Source organism: Xenopus laevis, chromosome 5S (genome assembly GCF_017654675.1).
Source record: "Xenopus laevis strain J_2021 chromosome 5S, Xenopus_laevis_v10.1, whole genome shotgun sequence".
NCBI classification, from domain to species: domain Eukaryota; kingdom Metazoa; phylum Chordata; class Amphibia; order Anura; family Pipidae; genus Xenopus; species Xenopus laevis.
Genome location: NC_054380.1, coordinates 26,927,635 through 26,948,493, shown reverse-complemented (window position 1 = coordinate 26,948,493; position 20,859 = coordinate 26,927,635). Strand labels below are relative to the sequence as shown.

General features: G+C 39.6%; 1 protein-coding gene across 9 annotated transcripts in view; it reads right to left on the bottom strand.

The window, feature by feature from the left end:
• plcb4.S (phospholipase C beta 4 S homeolog) overlaps window positions 1–20,859 on the bottom strand; it is a 160,021-nt gene that overhangs the window by 103,547 nt on the left and 35,615 nt on the right. For 6 of the 9 annotated variants that reach the window (XM_018265083.2, XM_018265081.2, XM_041564342.1 and 3 more), the window contains exon 2: window positions 19,378–19,432. The gene's annotated coding sequence lies outside the window, so the exon portion shown is untranslated. Of the gene's footprint in view, window positions 1–13,936; window positions 14,023–19,377; window positions 19,433–20,859 lie in introns of all 9 variants that reach the window. The other 3 variants (XM_018265087.2, XM_018265084.2, XM_018265086.2) reach the window with 1 other exon arrangement.

The window sequence follows — 20,859 nt, the reverse complement described above, 5'->3', positions numbered from 1 at the left end:
CGCTATCTGTCTCAAATGTACTTGTATAGCACAAATACGATTCTGCAACTATTTATTGCAGCCCTTCAGTAAATTTAGAAAGACTCGTCTCCCAGGAGTGGACTTGCCTTGCCATGTTACTTACACTTCCAATGCCAATTTCTATTTGGAGATTGTATATCGAGATGTCCTTGTAGCTGGATTGTAAGGAAACTTGCTTTCTTGGAAGCATAAAAATAAATGACTCTCCTGACACATGAGTAGCTTCTGCACATCAGGCAATAACCTCCATGCCATCGTTATTTCTAAAGTATTTCCTAGGCAAGTTGAGTTTCTTGGGTTCAAATATGGGCTGGAAATCTGATCAAGCCTCTTCTTACTACAATAATGAGGGTAGGCCTTGAAATGATTAGCGGGAACTACAATAACTGGCAACAAGAGGATGTTTCAGTAAACCCAACCCAACGAATACACCATGATCCACCACGTCTGATCATCTACCCTGTCCAGCTTTCTCCATGCAGTAGGCTTATCATCCACTGTACTGTGGCTGGGTCCTTAATTACAATAAAATGATGAAGACAGAGCTTACATTATTATTAACATGTATTTATATAGCGCCAACATATTGCGTAGCACTGTTACATGATTAGTTATCCCAGATACAGGTCACCTAGAAGCAGACAGTGTACAGGGTGTAAAACTGACAAACCAAAGTCCAGATCTCTATATACATTATTGTTCTCCTATAGCCAAACTGTTTGGTACATCTGGCCTTGACTCTTTACATATAAAGAAATGGTTCATAAGTATTTTATTTAGCCAAACCACAACTCACCTCATTTTGTGCTACTGAAGAAGAACTCAGTATAAAAGTTCTGGATTTATATGCAGCGTTGGACTGTCTCTGTGTGTTCTTATATCTTATATAAATACAGTTATCCTAGCAGAATACCCTGAGAAATAAAGCTCAACATATTTCCACCTTAGGGCCTATATTTTCGTGAGAAGACACACGCTGGTCCTGCATTAGTTAATGACTATTGAACTAGTGTCAAGCTCACAGTTTATCTTGTCTTGCCATTTTCCATTTCCTCCCATATTTTCCTGCTTCCACTGCACTCTGTGGTGCTGACAAAGCAGACGAGTTATAAGTAAGGAGTTAGAATAAACATCTTCTCTTTTTACATGAAAAGAAGAATGGATTCAGCCCTCGGCATAACGGCTGCATTGAAAGTACCCCAGGAATCCCTGGGCTGCACACAAAGCCTATTACGCTGCTTACTCTACACAATCCTTTGTTCTCTAGGAAACCTCAACTGGCCAAGCCACTAGTTCACTTAATACTAGTGCAAACTCAAGTCCCATATTACACACATAATTATTATATTTCATCCATATGATGATGGCAGTCAATAAAAGCAAAAGGTTATGGTTTTCAACCCTCGGAGCGGTCAGACTAAATTAATAATAATAATAATAATAATAATAATAATAATATATATATATATATATATATATATATATATATATAGATATATATATATATAGATATATATATATATATATATATATAGATATATATATAGATAGATAGATATTACACAAAGGCTAAGGTTTCTGCACAATACATCTGTTGTCGGCCTAGGAAAACTGCACTGCTTCAGATACTAGATCTTTCTAACCCAGAACTTTGGTCCAACTGCTCATATCGTATAACGGGAATATAATTTACTGGACCCAAATTCTGTCATCCAGGGTAGCGAACAACAGGCCTTACCCCTCAGCAGCTACGGAAAATATCAGCTCCTATCCCCATGTCTGAATACGATTATGTTGAGATTAACATATAGAAATACAACAGGGAGCTGGTCACTGCTCCTATTTGTTATAGTTATACAGGAGCAGTGACCAGCTCCATGTTGTAGCCCCTACCCTTCCCAACTATAGTCAGGTGATCCCACTGGTGTCTAATAAAAGGGCAGCCAAGTTTGGGAGTTTTACTTTGAAAGCAGCAAGTAAGTTGCAGGTAAAACTTAGTCCCTTTGTAAAATGTATAATGAAGCAATAGAATTCTTAATGAATCAGATGAAAATTGAGCATAAGACTGGCCAGATATGGGATGACTTTAACGTAGTTGGCCAGCTTAAATATATTGCAATATATGGACAAACAATCCCTGTTTTGTTTAATGGGTAAGGCATTTTTTAGTAGCAGTATGCACAAAATGTCTCTGTCTTAAATATATTGATAATGGGTTGAGTGCAGAGGACTCTTGTATTTGTCTATATGTATTTTGTGGTCACACCCTCATTGCACCCCCGCCTAATGGTTTTAAAAATTAGTGGTGAGCACAACTTTTCCTGACGACAGTTCAGAAGGAAACCGTAAAATGCAACATGATCCGTCCCAACCTGCCTTTGGCGCTTACATGTGTCTGTGTGAGTACAGCCCCATTGAAAACAATTCAGTGCGTCTACTCTTGCGCTCCCCAGCGGCTGAATGCATGAAACCGGAACGCAGGGGAGCGCAGGTATAATCACTCGTCTGTAAGAGCCCTAAGGAGGCAGAGGCAATAAGACTGCAGAGGTTTGCCCCACAGACAAGTTCCATGTGATGAGCCAGTGCTGCTCAATGGCACAATAATTTTTCATTTTTTCTCTTTGGCTACAGGCAGCTCCCTGGGCAACACAAACAGTGCCACGTGCATTCATCGGAGCAACACACCAACCCCCTGGGTCTCACAAAGCTGCAAACACTGTCCTAATGCAGAAATCCCATACATGACTTACAGTAGCAAATAAATGTCTATGTATGAGGCAAAAAGGCAGCACTTGAGCTTCTGCAAAGAATGGTTTCTAAAAATCTTTTGTGTAGCACAGGGATTGCAATAAAAGCCTTGCTTTGTGGTTTTGCTTTCTGTAACCCCCACCTTTAAAATGGGATTGCCCTAAAGATACCATAAATGTCTTCGTTTCATACCCTCTAACACTACCTTGGGCTATTGATTGTGTGTTAGAGCATACAGAAAACCTATGAAACTGCCCTTGGCCCTTCCCATTAATTCAGATGGAAACTGCCTGGAATTGCTCCCTTATATTTCATGAATACACTGACTGCAGAACACTCATTAAACCTTTGCAACATTTGCGGGGCTGACAGTGGCTCTCTCAAATAGCCAATTTATTCTTCATATTAAGAGCAGGTGTTTCCATCAAACTGGTTCAATCAGTACTGAACTTACTTATAGTCAGTGTCAATAAGGCCAATGCAATGAAAGGTGCAGAAATTGCCCAGGCCTTTAGTTGCTATGGGTTACAAGACCAATAGGGCATTTTTATCACACACCCCCAGTATAAGAATAAACTCCGTGAAATTAAATAAATGTCATTTACACTGAGCCTCTTTATGATAAAGCTGCTGTACAGAACAAGAATTGCCTAGAAACCTGGGAAAGCGTTTCCTAATTCCCATATGGTGCAATCAATCAGAAGGGGATTTGCCATAATCCGTGCAGAGATCACTAAATTTCACATCTGGTGCCTCCAAACCAAGAGCACATTGAGCAATACAAATCAATAGCACATTCAGCAATACCCGGAGCCAGTGGTGCAGGTTGGGGAGGCCCCTGCAATGGAAATCTAAGCAGATAACAATAATAATAAGGCAAATAAATTTGTATAACAATGTAACAGCCATCGCCCCATTACCCTTATGCTAGTATTTGCCTTCCCTTCAAGGGCACTGGCACAGCTCCGGCTGGATAGGGTTTAGCGAAGTAAATCTCCAAAACAATCTTTTCCATATTAGCGCACATCAGATGATATTACACGGACACATTATACATTAGCAGAGAAATATCTGGAGCTTCACTTGTGGCGAGTGCGAGCGTTACATAAACACCCGGCTCATACATGGAAAAGTATGTTATAACACTAACAGCCATAGAAATACCTGCACTTTTTAACCCTTGCAAGCCTGCCGTTTCTACACTGACTTTTTCTCAGGCTAAATCCGCTGCCATATGCTCACACGCTCATCACAGACCCCAAGCAGCACTATTTACAAATCCTTTACTGTAGGTTTCAGTGGGAAGGTATTTAGGAATCTCAAGTAGCGATCGGCTAAACTGGCTCATCTTGCTTTCAAGTAAAATCCCTGAAATTGGAAAAATTTTGCAAAATATCAGTGGGTGTTGTTTTCACTGTGTTTTTTTTCTGGCATATTTTGTTTTTCTATTGAAAGAAAAATTTATTTTTGCCCCCGGCGAAACAAAATGCATGGAGAAATTCTAGCAAAGATTTGCTATTTTTCTCACCACTCTCAAAAACATAAATTTCATTGTGAATCTGAACCCCCTTACAGTGCAATGGTTTTTATATTCAATAGTTGTGACCAGTGACCTATCAATGACATTACAGTAAAGGTATGGGACCTGTTATCCAGAATGTTTGGGACCTGGGGTTTTCTGGATAGAGGATCTTTCCGTAATTTGGATCTTCATGCCTTAAATCTACTAGAAATTCATTTAAACATTAAATAAACCCAATAGGCTGGTTTTGCTTCTGATATGGATTAATTATATCTTAGTTGGGATCAAGTACAAGCTACTGTTTTATTATTACAGAGAAAAAGGAAATCATTTTTATAAACTTGGATAAAATGGAGTCTATGGGATTCCGTAATTTGGAGCTTTCTGGATATCGGGTTTCCGGACAAGGGATCCTATACCTGTACAAGTACAATTAGGGTTACAATCTAAACAATATATACAGATATGGGACCTGTTATCCAGAATGCTCTGGAGCAGGGGTTTTCCAGATCATTAATTCTTCCATAATTTGGATCTTCATACCTTAAGTCTACTAGAAATTCATGTAAACATGAAATAAACCTAATAGGCTGGTTTTGCCTCCATTAAGGAACCAGGATTCGGCCATTTTCAGCAGGATTCGGATTTGGCCGAATCCTTGTGCCTGGCCGAACTGAATCCTTAAAATCATGTGAATTTTTGTCACAAAACAAGGAAGTAAAAACATTTTTAGCAGTGCACTTCGTGCGCGGCTCTCTTTTTCCCTCCCCCTCACTGATTTGCATATGCAAATTAGGGTTTGGGTTTGGTTCGTTATTCGACCGAATCTTTCACAAAGGATTCGAGGGGTTCGGCTGAATCCAAAAAAGGGGATTTGGTGCATCCCTATTAAAGATTAAATATAACTTAGTTGGAATCAAGTACAAGCTACTGTTTTATTGTTCTACAGAATTCTACAATTATTTTTAAAAATTTGGATTATTTGGATAAAATGGAGTCTATGGGATACGAACTTTCGGTAATTCTTCCTGGATAACAGGTTTCGGAAAACAGATTCCATACTTGTAATTATATCTACCGGTATTTTCTCGCCATTAAAGGGCATATTATTATTATTGAATGCACAGGGTATTTTTCTTTGCACGTTAAACGGATCAGCATCAAGTTCTTCAGTTGTATTTAGCCATGTACATATATTTTCCCTTCAAAGAGCCGCACACCTGTTCCTCTTGTTATCTACATTTCCCCACGGACAGTGATAAAGTGATAAAATTCTGATTGTGCACTTGTGTTTATCTGCTTTGTGGGAAGTGCGAGCTAATAAAAGTAGCAACACAAATGGGGAACCAATTGCTTTAGAGACAGAGCAGCTGCTGTCCCATATCTTGTCCTTAAAGGGATACTGTCATGATTTTTATGGCGTACATTGTTTACACTGCAACTAATTAACTTTACTGGCTAAAATACAGTATCATTCCTAGCCAAACAAGTGTATTTTTATTAGTTGTAATATTGGTGTGTAGGTGCCTCTCAGGTCATTTTGCCTGGTCATGTGCTTTCAGAAAAGAGCCAATGCTGCACTATGGAACTTCTTTCCGACAGGCTATTGTTTCTCCTACTCAATGTAACTGAAGGAGTCGCAGTGGGACATGGATTTTTACTATTGAGTGCTGGTCTTATATCTACCAGGGAGCTGTATCTTGTTACCTTCCCATTATTGGCTATAGACGTACAGATTTTACCCTTGTATCGGAAGTTGGATGCAGAGAAATTATCATTAGCCGACAGAAATCTTTTAACCTGCCTGATTGACTAAACAACCGATCGCCACGGTACGAAAAAAGTCGGGACAATCCCCACACAGTCTGAAAATCATACGAAACTTTGATTCGTATGACCATATCTTTGAGTCTATGGCACGCTTTAGGCTGTTGCAGGGGAATGGGAGGGGGTGATATCACTCCAACTTGCAGTGCAGCAATAAAGAGTGACTGAAGTTTATCAGAGCACACGTCACATGACTGGGGGCACCTGGGAAACTAACAACATGTCTAGCCCCATGTCAGGGGGGGACAGTTGTAGGGGGCCTGAGGGTAAGGGGGGCCCAGCCAGACCACACTTTCTTGATTAGCCGGGCCCCCCCTGCTTTCTGAGAGCTGCGACTTCGGAAGGCAGGGCGGGAGCACAAGGGGAGGTATCTTCTGTCCATTACTTCCCCTTATTGGTCACTGAGTTTAAGTCCCGGTTGAACTGCTCAGGGATTGGATAGCTGAGGTTTGAACTTCTCCTCCAGCTCATCCAATCACCATGCAGCTTTATCAGGACTTGAAATTCTGTGACCAATAAGGGAAGAAAATGCTGTCACTGGAAGAAGATGCAGCCACCTGTGCTCCCTTCCTCCCTTCTGTAGTTGGCAGCTCACTGACAGCAGGTGGGCCACACTAATAAAGTAAGTGTAACATGGCAGGGCCCCCTAAAGGTAACCCTTTGTGGTCCCTATTGTGTGGTGGGGCCCTGGGCACCAAATTTTTTTAAACTTCTGGGGGTGTAAGTTTTTTTACATGGACGTTTAAGGGGGGCCCTGGCCACCAATTTTCTTATAACGTGTGTGGGCGGGCCCTGACCACCAATATTTTTTTATTTTTTTATTAACATGTGGGAACCATAGCCACCAATGTTTTTTTTTTTTTTAGTGTGTGGCGGGGGGTGGACCTGTGGGGTGGGGAGGGCGGACCTGTAGGTGGGGCTTGTGGTGGGCGCAGCCCAGGGGGCCCAGGAAATTTTTCACATGGGGCCCTGTGATTTCGATTGGCAGCCCTGGTAATTGCACCCCATAATCCAACATGTAAGGCCTATCATATACCAGGCATTTGGGCCCAGATATTGAATTATTGCATGAAGCCAAACGGGAGCACTTAGAGCCACAGTGAAGTGTGGGAGAATAGGGAAAAAGTATAAAGGTTCCTAAGAGCGGAAGGGCCCATGAGAGTGGCAGTGGAGCTGGTGTATGAAGCCGGTGCCTACAGACTTGCTGTTTGAGGATAAATTGTGCTGACGGGCTATTTGATAAGACAGATCGCTTGGGAATGTTGCTTGAAGGAACAAACACAGCATTTTAATTCAGTTCAGAGAGAACCAAATTGTGCAAATCTGTGTGCAGATACATCTATCGACAGCACTACCCTTGCCAGTGGGAAATATTAAAGGGGAAACTACACCACAGTCCCCACTGATTCTCTGGGCTTCTTTTTCCATGTTGCCTCTGATCCACTGACTCCAGTACACGCATGACTGGCTGCACCTGCTCAAGCTCTAGGTAACCAGCAAGGGAACACCACCAGCCACAATAGGACTTGGGTTCAAGGATTGGAGGTGTATCTAGTGTGCTATACGACTGCTGCACAAAAGGCTGTGAAGGGCAAAGCTACTACATTTAGTAGGGCGTTTATAGTTAAGTTAATTAGAGGATTTGGCTGCAGGTCCCTCTCTGAATACTGACATATGAATAGGAGCTGACATGAATGTGTTGTTATTGCTATTTTTTATCACTGGCTCATTGTAAGTGAAATATAACTCTATAGGAGAGCAGTGGGTTTGATCACTATTATTGGGAAGCCATTGCTCTGAACTGAAAACTAAGCCACTATAGAAACCTCTTAATATTTCTAATACATAAAGGAAAATGAAATACAGTGACAGTTAAGAGAAGGTGTTTGCTAATATTTCTAATGAAGAAATATTACTTCCACTCCTTGAAGAATCCATTTTCCAGAAGGCTAATTCCACTCCTTATAAAAGCAACATAATGAAGTTCTACTGACTAAAGTACAACGATTCTATCACCATAGCAACACTAATGAAACAACTCATCCTAATACCTTAGCCAATCCCCTGCTGCCTATAACCATCAGTCACCCATGAAAAGATGAAGGCATCCATTCTGCCCACTGGTTAACTGGATTTGTGGTCCTAAATATAGACACATTTAGTTTGGCTCCCACTGAACAGGAAGCACATTTGCTGGCAAAGCTTTCAATAAAGAGGTTTTGTGATATTTCTCATTGTGCAGAGAACATCTCATTTCTAGTGGATAAGAAATCCCGATATATCTGTTGTTTATTGGTCTCAACACAGCACCAAGAGCCGCAAGTTGATCCATCACTGGATAGACTGATAAAAGAGACAGATAGCAAAGGCTTAACACGTCATTGGAGAACTTGGATCAGCAAAGGGGAATAAAATAGAAATAGAGTAAAGTGATTACTAGAGAAGCGTGTAGTGTTTATGAGACTTTCTTATCTCTAATCCAGGGACGGGCAGCCATCGGCACTCCCCAGGTTTCACATCCAAACTACTTGTCGGCTGCTGGAAGAATTGTGGGAATTCTACTTTAGCAATTTCAAAGAAAAAGGTTGCCTATTTCTAGGCAATGGCCTTGTTTATTCTGATGATCCCTCCTTGGCCAGAACATATCTTTACCAGTAGATACTCAGCTGGTGACCAGCAGCCCAACATTGGACGCAGTTTACCAGGAGGATTCCCATGATTCCGATTAGAAATAAAACAGTATGGGAAATGATGGTAATTCATCCAGATGGTCGTACTGTGTGTGCCACAACTGCCACATCTGAACATAGCCCATTGCCATGATGGAAATTGCCGGTGACCATTATCCCTTATTAATAAGTTATTATACAAGGGGAAAGTGCCTAATGTAAGATACATTACCTAACATTAGTATTTACAAGTATTAGAGGGGTTTCTGGGTCTCAGAATTGCCATATTTTATTCCAGTTTCCTGATTAACAAAGTTAGTGACAGTCACACATGGATACAGAGGTTACTTATGTCCATGTGAAAGGCTCCATTCCAGCAGCACTGTGTTTGCCACCAACAATCTTATCTGGGTGCTTCCGCCACAGGGCAAATGAGTGATTTTCCTATTAGGTGCCCAGGAGGTGACTCTACATGCAGACTCCCTTGCTCCAGGGTGCAGTTTTACAGCCCAGTGTGTTGTGTATATAAGGAAAGGTCACACTTCTCTATTAGTACAATACACAAGTAAGGGAGGTGACGTAGAAAATAAATGAAATAGTGCAAGAATAATGGCACTTTCACTCTGATTCCCTTGAAACCTGGAAACTATAGTGTCGTGTTTGTAATGATTTACTCTTCCTACTTCCTCTGCTCAGACTCAGTGGAGTAACTGTCCCCAGACTGTGGAATAAATGTGCAAACACACAATGATGTTGTGGAAAGTCCAAAGTCCCTGTGACTGAACAGACAACTCACACACACACACACACAATTCTCTGCCGGGGACCCACCAAACATTTGGACTTTTTTCCAAACGCAATTTGCTTTTACATGGAGATCCCACCCTAATTGTATTAATTTTTTTGTTTTTTATTACAGCCTTGGGGGCTGATCCCAGTATTTTCTACTGGGCGAGTGTACTTGGCATAAGCACATTTACAGTAATGCGCTACTATTTACCAGCCTTCTAGCTGATTAGGGTTAAATACTCCTTTAAAGGAGAAGGAAAGCCAAAAAATGACTTAAGCTGTAAGTGTTGCCTATAAATAGTAGATATAAGTACCAGCAAGCAATCTCCCATTAGATTTTCACTCAATCTTTTAGCTGCAATCGTTTTTTAAAAAAGTGTAAGCATGTATGAAATAGCATACCTTTGTTTCTGTCCACAAATGCTTCTGAATAGGGCACACGCATGGGCAATCGTTTGCATCCGTGCCCTGCGCATGCGCACTAGAATCATTTTTCTTCTATGTGCAGCGATGACGATGCGGTCACATGACACCTCCACTCGTCATCGCTAAGGAGCTGAGATCAAACATGCGCATTAACAACAGAGCGCAGGGCGGAAGTGACGCACCTATTTGAATATGGCCGCGCCAAACTGATACAAGCGCCTTAACTTCGGAGTGTTAGTGCTCAGATGCAGCAGTGAAATGCAAGTTTTTACCACATCGTTTCAGGAGGGGGCCTCGTGGGACAGGCAATAAAGTAGGATTCAATTTTTTACTTTCCTTCTCCTTTAAGGGGTGATATGATAACTATGTATAAACTATGTATAAATATATAAGGAGATCATATAATAATCTCTGTAATGCTTTATTTGCTGTACCAGTAGGTCTTTCCAGCTGACGTGAGGTCACCCATTCTGTGTGTCTTTTTTCAACCCAACTTACTATGTTACTATGGCTGATGGTAAGTACATCAACACATAGATGAATAAAGCCCCATGCCTTCACCATCCAGTGGTCACCAAATCTCAGCTTTCAACAGCACCAAGGCCTGGGCAGAACAAAATTATAAAGGACTCTGAGCATTACTATGATTACTTTCACAGTCTAAATAAAACAAATAAACAAATCAACATGACTTAATTTAAAGGGGGGGTTTCATTTTAGTAAAAGCTATGGAAAGTCCTGTTCCTAGCAACTATGCAACTTGTCTTTGTTATTTATTTTATTTTTTCACATATTGGTATTGTTACTTTGTATGACTTAACTTCCTATTCAATCCCTCTCCTATTCTAGTTAGTGGTAAAGGTGTATCTGGTAAAAGATTATAATCACTGCCCAAATTTGTCACGCCCCCCCCCCCCCAATTCCATCTCATTTAAAAAGATTGGATGCAAAAGTTATGATTTGACTTTAATTCAGCCTGAAAGAATTTGCTTGGTGATTGATAGCCAACAATGGGGCTTATATACAATACATCGAAAAATACTGTAGAGCAGCCATTCAAATGACGGCAATCTTCCACATATAGTTGAAGCTCAAGCTCAAATGAAGGCAAGCTTCCACCAAATAGTTGAAGCAAAGTAAAAAGGTTTATTGTGTCCACGGCCTTACGTGTTTCTTGTTACAAACACTTAGTCATAGAGCCTATGACTAAGTGTTTGTAGCATGAAACGTGTAAGGCTGTGGACACAATAAACCTTTTTACTTTGCTTCAACTATTTGGTGGAAGATTGCCTTCATTTGAGAGCTTGCTCTACAGTATTTTTTGGTTTGCCTGCTCCCCATGCTAAGGGCTCAGTCTGGTGCACCTGGGCCACTTCCCTAATTTGGTGAGTAGCAATTATACTTTGTGGAAAACCTTATTCAAGTCTTATTATATACAGCAAATTACTAATAGCAACTGGTTTTCAAAAGTCTACCATATGCTGTAAAGTGAAAATACAACCTCCGCCCCTGTGGCAGTAACCCAGCATTTTACGGCTGCACAACATCCTATAGAAGCCAGAGATTGTGCCACAGTCACTGCCTGAGCTCTAATCTCATTCACTGCTACACGACTTTTATTAAATATCCCATGCAAAGCAGCTATGGAAATATATAGCAGGGAAATCCAATCTGAAACAAGCACATGGCTTTGTGCCAGATACGGGAGTCTCACACCTTAAAGGCAAACCGTCCCTTCCTTTCACTCCGGCTGGTTTAACATGGGGGCAAAGGTTGTATTGCTCAGGGAGCCTCGTTTATCAGCACATGTGTTGGAGCTGATGTGCTGTTTGGGGAACAAGAAATCAGTTGAGTCCTCCAGTAGCACTCACTGTATAAAAAGGAATTATTTTAGATGTTTATTTTCCTGGAATTGCGTTGAACCTTTTCTTTTTAATTTCGTGGAAATATTATAAAAAAAAAAAAACCTACATTTTAAAAAGGGGAAACTATCGTTATTATAAAACAAACAACACTCAACTGTAGTGGGTGTTTAATGAATTTGTTTCATTCAAATGGATATTTTGCAGTTCTTTATATATTTAATATTGTGCAACTGACATGCAGTTCAAGGGCTGGAACAATAGCGTCTGCTCCACTGGCAGTAAGTGAAAAGGGTATTTTGTGCACAATTCACCAGTGACAGGCAGGGGGCGAAATGAATCATTTAAAAGAGTCTCTTTATCAGATAATGTCATTAAACACATGAAAGTGATGATTAGTCTGCTTTTGAAACTGAGATGCCAGTGAAACTTTGATCACCTCCTCCCACATACGCATCATACTAGAAACAAAGCATGGAGGAATGAATGCATTAATTATATATACATAGCCATTCATAGATTATATATAGCCATTCATACACATCTGCATTACAGTATTAGGCAGCATGCTGGGTGCTAATAAACCCTGGCATATGACAGGCAGGAAGGACAACACCAGGTCTACAGTCTCACTAAAGGAGTGAGGTGACAACCTTAATTACCTCTACTCTTATCATGCATTCTTAACACTAATTTCTGGAATGTTATATATATTCAAAATTAAGTTTTGCAATAAATTGAACTATAACTCCTGACATTGTAAGCAATGTCCTCACTTCTCTCCAACTCCCCATGCACACACACACTTGCCAGGAATGCAGACTATCCTACTCAAACAGCGTACATGGAGGGTCTTTTTTCTTTCATTAGCTAATAAGCTTCTTTAATGTAACACATGCATGGGCACTCTCGTAATAAACTGCCTGTTTTATTATTATTAACATGTATTTTTAGAGCGCCAACATATTGCGTAGTGCTGAACAGAAACATGTCAAAATATGGTATTACTGCCAGTGTTACCTGGGCTAAGGGCTTTAGGGCTTGTAAAAGACTGATAAGGCCAGAAATTAAATTTGTCTCTTACACACACACAATGTTTGCTACAAAGAGACATGAATGGAAATTGGATTTGAATAAACAAATTAAAATCAGAAGCTTAAAACACTTTGGAGCTTTGCATAAAGCAGAGAAATTCTCAGGAGGCCGAGATTAAGTTTCCTTTCATCCATGAAACTGACTCTCATGTAACACTTACGTTCCTTCCTACTTACCTTCTAATTACTAAATACCCCGCGTTGTGGGACTTAAAGACACAGCAGCCCCTCCCTCAAAAAAAAGAGATTGAAAATCAACCACAGCAGTAATAATTAACATGTGCCGAAATTGTGGCTTCTTGTTTCCAGTTTCCTAAATAGCCAAGACACTAATGAGAGAGACATTTATGCTGTGCTGGGTTACCCCACTATTCAGGGCACATCACTAAAAGGAACACTAAGGGGGTTATTTACAAAATTCTGAACATTTTACACTATTTTATTAAAACCAATTTGACCAAACTCCAATCCACATTTTTACTTTATTTATCAATAAGTTAACTGGAAAAAAATCTGGTACGGCAAAAGACAAATTGCGAAAAAATTGGAATCCAATGATTTTTTCAGATTTTGTGCCTGAAAACGCAGAATTTTCCAGATTATCACTCAAAAACAATGAATTATTAGGATTATTGTGCAAAACCCAGTGCAGACATCTGCCATTGACTTCTACATGACCTCAGCAGGTTTGAGATGGAGTATTTCTTTAATTGGACTTTTAGCAGCCTCGAGGTTTAATAAAGCAAGAAAAAATTGAGGGTTTTGTTTCTACAAATAAAATTTTGTTTTCCCCTTTAAAACTCCGACCAGAAAAAAATTGGACTTTAGTTAATAACCCCCTAAAAGTTATTTCTCAAATCTAAAATTGTTTCCTGACATTCTGTCATATACAAAAGAGTGATAAAATCAGACATTTTTCTCCAAAATCCCTCTGACAGGCTATGCTGGCTGCTCTAGTAAATGCTGGGGGGCTCTTACAGATTTGGGGGTGCACCAGCCACAGTCATAGATGCCAACAGATCAGATTCTGAGCAATGGAGGTGAAAGTGTCACTTTCTGACACCCTGCAAAGCAGAAAACACACTATTAGATCTACTGTGAGTTGAAAGATATTTTTCTAAATCACAATTAAATTGATGGTGATATTTTTCTAAATCACAATCAGCTTTATAGCCAATAGGTGTCTATAAGTTCCTCACTATCACAATGTATTGATAAAGAGAATGTGAAGAGTGCATTCTAGCTAGAACCATATACACATATACAAGGCAGTGGTTTCCAAACAGTAGAACCCTGCTATTACCTATGTACTATCCCTATCCTCCTGGGCGAGTATATATTATTTATAATACACAAAAGCCATGAATATCTTGTAAATTATATCCTTATAAATGGTGAGTTCTGATGTCATAAGTTATAAATGGTGAGTTCTGATGTCATTTGTGTCACATGACTCACTGTATTTTAATAAATAAAGTACCCCCAGTTGCAAAATATGAGGATATTAGAAGTTACCTTGGAGTTCCATGACCTGTATAAAAACACTCGGCCTTCGGCCTCGCACCTTTATATGGTCATGAAACTCCTTGGTGACATATTAATATCCTTATAATTTACAAAAGGGGGTACTTTATTCACTATATTATATTCACAACAATGGAACACAGAGTCAGGGGGCTATAGGCAGACAAAGAAGGGACAATCTGTAAGAAACCAATCACCATTCTGAGACAATTCTATCAAATGGTTTTTGAATCAAGTCATTCTCTCCTATAACCAGAGTTGGAAATGTCACTGTGCCACAATCCACAAGCCCATAAAATAAGTGGGCTTCAATCTGATTTATTCTTCCAAATAATAACAATGGATACAAAGGGGGGAGCAATACTACCACTGGCAGCAATACAAAGAATTGAAATAAATACAAGACACATCCCATAATGGGGTCAGGCACAAGTGAGCAGAACCCGGATCGGATCCTCCCTCCAGAGTTTCTCCTGACTAAAGATAACATAACTGGTGCCATCATCATCATAATGCTGGGAATGGACGAGCACAACTCTAAAATATTGTGACATTTTCTGAATTATTTCCATGACGCCTGCATCCCATAGATGTTTAGTCCTGGAATATAACAGAAACTAAGGGTGTGTAAATGATGCATTTTACATCATTTTGACTTTATACTGGCAAAATATAGCTTAAGTGTTAAACATATTCTATTTTCATGTCCATCCCTTCCATTGCCCTTAAAGGAATAGTAACAGAGCATTTAAATATAATATAGTGTTGGGCAAATGTCACTTAGGGGCAAATTTACTTATGGTCGAATATCGAGGGTTAATTAACCCTCGATATTCGACTGCCGAATTGAAATCCTTCGACTTCGAATATCGAAGTCGAAGGATTTAGCGATATTCCTACAATCGAACGATCGAAGGAATAATCATTCGATCGAACGATTAAATCCTTCTAATCGAACGTTTCGAATGATTTTAATCCATCGATCGAAGGATTTTCCTTTGATCAGAAAATTGTTAGGAAGCCTATGGGGACCTTTCCCATAGGCTAACATTGGCCTCGGTAGGTTTTAGGTGGCAAACTAGGGGGTCGAAGGTCGAAAAGAGACAATACTGCTACTATCAAATGGTCGAATAGTCAAACGATTTTTAGTTCGAATCGTTCGAGTCGAAGTCGAAGGTCGAAGTAGCCCATTCGATGGTCGAAGTAGCCAAAAAAAACATTCGAAATTCTAAGTTTTTTTCTCCAGGAGGCAGTTGACCACCTCTTGCTGCTCCCATTGACTTTTATGGAAATTACCAATATATGTTGCATGCCTAGGCCAGCACAGCCAAATAGAGCCTGTTATTGGGAACACTCTACCGTCCTGAAACTCTTACAATAGGATTTCTGGGGAGTCAATGTGAGCTGCAAGAAGCAGTAATATGTAATTTCCAATTAGTCCCTTTCATTTTCCATTAGCGCTTTAATTGCATTTATTGCTAGATATTGACTACTTTATAAACTGAATATATCACTAGGCATAAGGATTCTTCCAAAGTAGATGGAATATTTCTACAAGTTAATGGACCAGATAATCCAGGCACCAAAGCACATGATCTCGCTATTATATAGCTCAACCAGTAAGAACTTCTTTAAAGCTCTTAAAAACAAGAGGTATATTATTCATACAGCACACCCCTAAATAATGATATTAGATAAATATAAAGGCAAACAATACAGTATATGTAACACTTTGACAGGCACATTTGTCGCCAGGGCAACAAGAACTATTTTGTGTGCCATTAACTCCAAATCATTTTTAAATGCAGAACTCTGAATCCTGGACATAAAGATGATTAGTCATTAGCTTTGCACACCTACCTCTTCCAACAAATATCCATTTCAAGCCACAGCATCCAAATATTGCAACCTCAGCAGGCACAGAGCACTTTATTCGTGTGTATAGTCAGTGTGCTCTGCTAATGACATATTTTCCCTTGTATTTTAGATAAACAAACCAACTTTTGAATATAAGAAAAGACAGTTTTCATTTTGAATTTTAAAAATGCAGCAATTGAAAATTAAAATTAAAGACTATAAGCCTGAAGGAAAAGAGCAGAGGAAAAATTCCAATTTGTAGAAGAAGAGACTCTTCTCTCTAATGAGAACATAAACAGGGGAGGCAAAACTTTACTGCAAATCCCACAAGCAATTCTTTCTACTTCTCTCAACCCTTTCAACTAACTTGTGTGGCGCCACTTAATAGAATTCAGCTCTTCCTTGCAGCAAGGTGATGTGTCCTTCCAACTATGTCAAGATAAAAGATTTCTACATCTAGCATTGCTTACTGGAACAAGGCAATCCAGGGAGAGGCTCGTATCATCTTGTCTGAGAGGAACCTACTTGCTGCACTCATGGAGGCCATACAGACTTCCACGAGGCATTCCTAGCACTTGTTTTATTCCATACCCTTAAATCCAATAAGCCTATTACATACAATTTAAGCTGTATTCTGTTTATGTTACTACTGTATATAAGATAAAGGACGTGTTCTATCTTGAGGAAGGGAACTGTATATACAAGCAGAAGGGTTGGTGCTCATATATTTGTCCAAGGAAGGGTAACAGAGAGGATTCTTGCATACTTTTAAGGGGGCCATACCATTTTATAAATAAATTGAGTATTCTCTATTTGCTGAGAGACTACACTATAATAAAATGGTACTCAGGGGATCATTACGTAAGTAAGCTCCGGGTAGGAAACCCTGGTACTTTCATCTTTTTAAATACATGAAACGCCCCCCACCTGATGCCTTTGTCAGTCTCCATAAGTGACAGGTGTCAGTGCTATGGCCAAGGTGCAGCAATGCCTTTAGGTGCTTTTCACTCACTCACTGAGCCGACATATTCTTTCTGCAAACTCGCAGACATGACTTTTATCTTTTCTACCTAACCACCTAAAAATGCAGCTTCACCCCACCCACCACTAGAAAGGTCTAGCAAGCTATGGGCTCATGCTATTATTTTACTACTCCACAATATAAAGTACAATAGGATTATAACATATTTATATAAAGTATTTAGCAAGAGCCAGCTTTCCCAGCAACACTGGGAACTTACACAATCCAACGGCACAGCTACACACCCAGTCAGACAACACATACACTTTTCAATCTATTTACTTTTATGGAGCTCAACAACAAAAAACATTTCCAAAAAGACATTCACAAAATATGCACCTGTAGTTAACAAAAGTTTGATGAATGAGCAGAACATTCTCTCTGTTCCATTTTTGGCACAAATCTGTGAAAGTGAAAGCACTTGGATTTTCCAATTCCGTAGTTCTTCAGGGGGGAGAGGAGAAAAGGGCAGGGTGGCCACCTGTCCAGTTTTCATCCAGACAGCCTGGGCTGTCTGAGTCAAAACCTTCTGCCCTGTTTTTAGTGTTCTGAAAAAGAACACACAATGGGCCCTGGGGCTGTTTGGGCTGTTGGGCCCTCCTCAACAAATAAGCAGGTGTATCTGAGGCAGGCAGGTGGTATCAGCAATGGCGGAAAGCATGGTCCATGGCAGCAGGGAGTTATACTGTGGTGGGGCATGATCATTGACATAGTAGGGGAAGGGAGGGTGGCAGCAGGGCCCTGCAGGTCAATGGGTCTCCAGGCCAAAACAAATGATTGATACTGATTCAATATATCACTACCCATGTCCCTCCGCTTTATCCACTATTATGGTCCGTCCAAGATACGTAGCTTTGTGCTCTAAATTAAGGAAATACCCATTATTCGAATAATCCCAGGTCCCAGGCATACTGGATATTATATCCCATACCTGTACTGAAAACATACAACTGCTGAATCTAAAAGGAGAACAGTAGGAAAGTTCTCCAGCTGATGTAACCCAAAACAATAATAGCTGTTCTGATCTTTTTTCCCCCATAATTTGCCATTTTAATGCTGAACATGTAGGTAGTTGTAGATCAAGAGCCATGTGTTTGCCACCCCCATGACTAGAGCTTCATCTTATTTTCCATTATAGAAGGCCAAATATTTTACTACTGAAATGGAAAGGCAACACAGCCATGACTTTGTGCCAAGATTTGCCTCTAGACAGGGGCACTTGGCAATGTCCGTTCAGCTCCAGTTCACTTTTTTCTCCAATGATCCCACAATGGCAATATTCAATATGAACAACTCCTTATTGAACCTAACTCTGCTGAGGTCCACACAAAGACAATCTTCTACTATACTGAATATGTTTTTTTTTAGATGTGATGTTATATTAACCCCAAGAAAACAAAGCAACCCCATTTCAGTCCTCTTGGCCAGTGATTTTGTGCTATGGGCTCTGCCATCTCATTTCAGGAGAATGCATTCACCTACTTTAAGAAAGAAGCTTTAAATCAAGATCCAAGATTAAATTAAAAGAGACTTGGGCAGTAAACATTTTTTAAACTCACTTTTTAGTGCCATTCATTAATTGTGCTTCTTTACTAGGCCACTGGCGACTACAGCCCTTTAGCAGGGAAGAGCAGTGAATCCATAGATGCCCCCATCTAGCTTGATATCTCTAATGATCCTTAAAACTTAGCTTCTCAACAGCTGCTCACACCATACATTTTAGTTTTACTCTGCTAATATATTTTCTGCCTAACTAAAATACAAAGTTACTCTGTTAATCTGTGCAGCAATATGAAAAGAACCATTAGGAGCAAAGGAAGTCAACATTTTGCCCTTAGCTGTTTCAAGAAGATGAAGGTAGAGCTGGAATGGCCAGCAGTGACCCCCCCCCCAACTCTTTTGTAACAACAATTTCAAAAGCCATTTCCCCCGAAACAATGACTGGAATCCTGCTGTACTTCTACAATAACTGCTTTCCAGTTGTAAAGGGTTTTAGAGAAAAACAAAATGCCATTACCTTAAATATGTAAGCGTCTTCTCTTTGCTGTTCATTGTAAAAAATCCATGTTCCCCTAGAAGAAAAAAAAATGTTAGCACAAGGACGTTAAATGTTAACGTGTCACGTTAAAAGGGAGCCATATTTTGTTTGGATAAATTGACTGTTTGACTTTGGAACATTAAAGAAGATTCCTGGCATTTGCCAGCCAACACACCCAAGGTTCAGACAGGCAAGGGAATTGTGCATTCATATTCTAGAACTGCAATTAAACCTGATAACATCAATGGCCTTAAACTGATAAAGGTAAAGCACGGGACATAAACTCTGGTTTGGAAACCTCATAATTGCATTAACAATGGAGCAAAAAAGGTTAAGACAATTGGAGGGGTTCGCATATGGGGTTGGAAAATCAATTCAGGCTCTATAAATGTTAATTTTAAATGTTTATTAATGTGAATCTGTAGAATGTTTTACAGCATTCGAAGCTGAACAAAGATTCCCAAATTCCCTAAAACTGGAAGTGAAGGAATTCTCATTCTAGAAAACTGAAGCTGAAGACCAACGTCATTCCATAAAGCTGAGGCTGAAGGAAGAATATTTATTATATAAAGCTGAGGCTGAAGGAAGAATATTCATTATATAAAACTGAGGCTGAAGGAAGAATATTCATTATATAAAACGGAGGCTGAAGGAAGAATATTCATTTTATAAAACTGAGGCTGAAGGAAGAACATTCATTAGATAAAGCTGAGGCTGAAGGAAGAATATTCATTAGATAAAGCTGAGGCTGAAGGAAGAATATTCATTAGATAAAGCTGAGCCTGAAGGAAGAATATTCATTAGATAAAGCTGAGGCTAAAGGAAGAATATTCATTAGATAAAGCTGAGGCTAAAGGAAGAATATTCATTCTATGAAGCTGAGGCCGAAGGAAGAATATTCATTATATAAAACTGAGGCTGAAGAAAGAATATTCATTATATAAAACTGAGGCTGAAGAAAGAATATTCATTGTATAAAACTGAGGCTGAAGGAAGAATTCTCAGTCTAGAAAACTGTGGGTAGAATTTAATTTATCATTCTAGAATATCTTGTTTGCTGACATCTAGGAACCTACAGTAAGAAATCTGTACTATCATGCTGGTACCAATAGTTCCAACAGTAGCTGCTTCCAAAAATCCACAAACTCACCAGATCTTGTCATGATGCTGATACACACAAAATGCAATTAGTACTGTTTGCTTTTAAACTCTCTTAATTCTCACAGAACCTCCATTTCCATGTTTTGTCACTATATGTTGAATATCTTCAGTTGCTTATGAAAAAATATCTAAGCCCAAAGGATACAATGGTCAGCAAAATTCTGTTCTTACTTGAATGGAGAATAGATTCAGGGGGAACTATATATAACCATAAAAGGGGATCATACAATAAACTAAAACCTTATACATAATGATACTCTGGCTTAATCAGCTTCAACTTGGTATAGCATAAAAAAATGG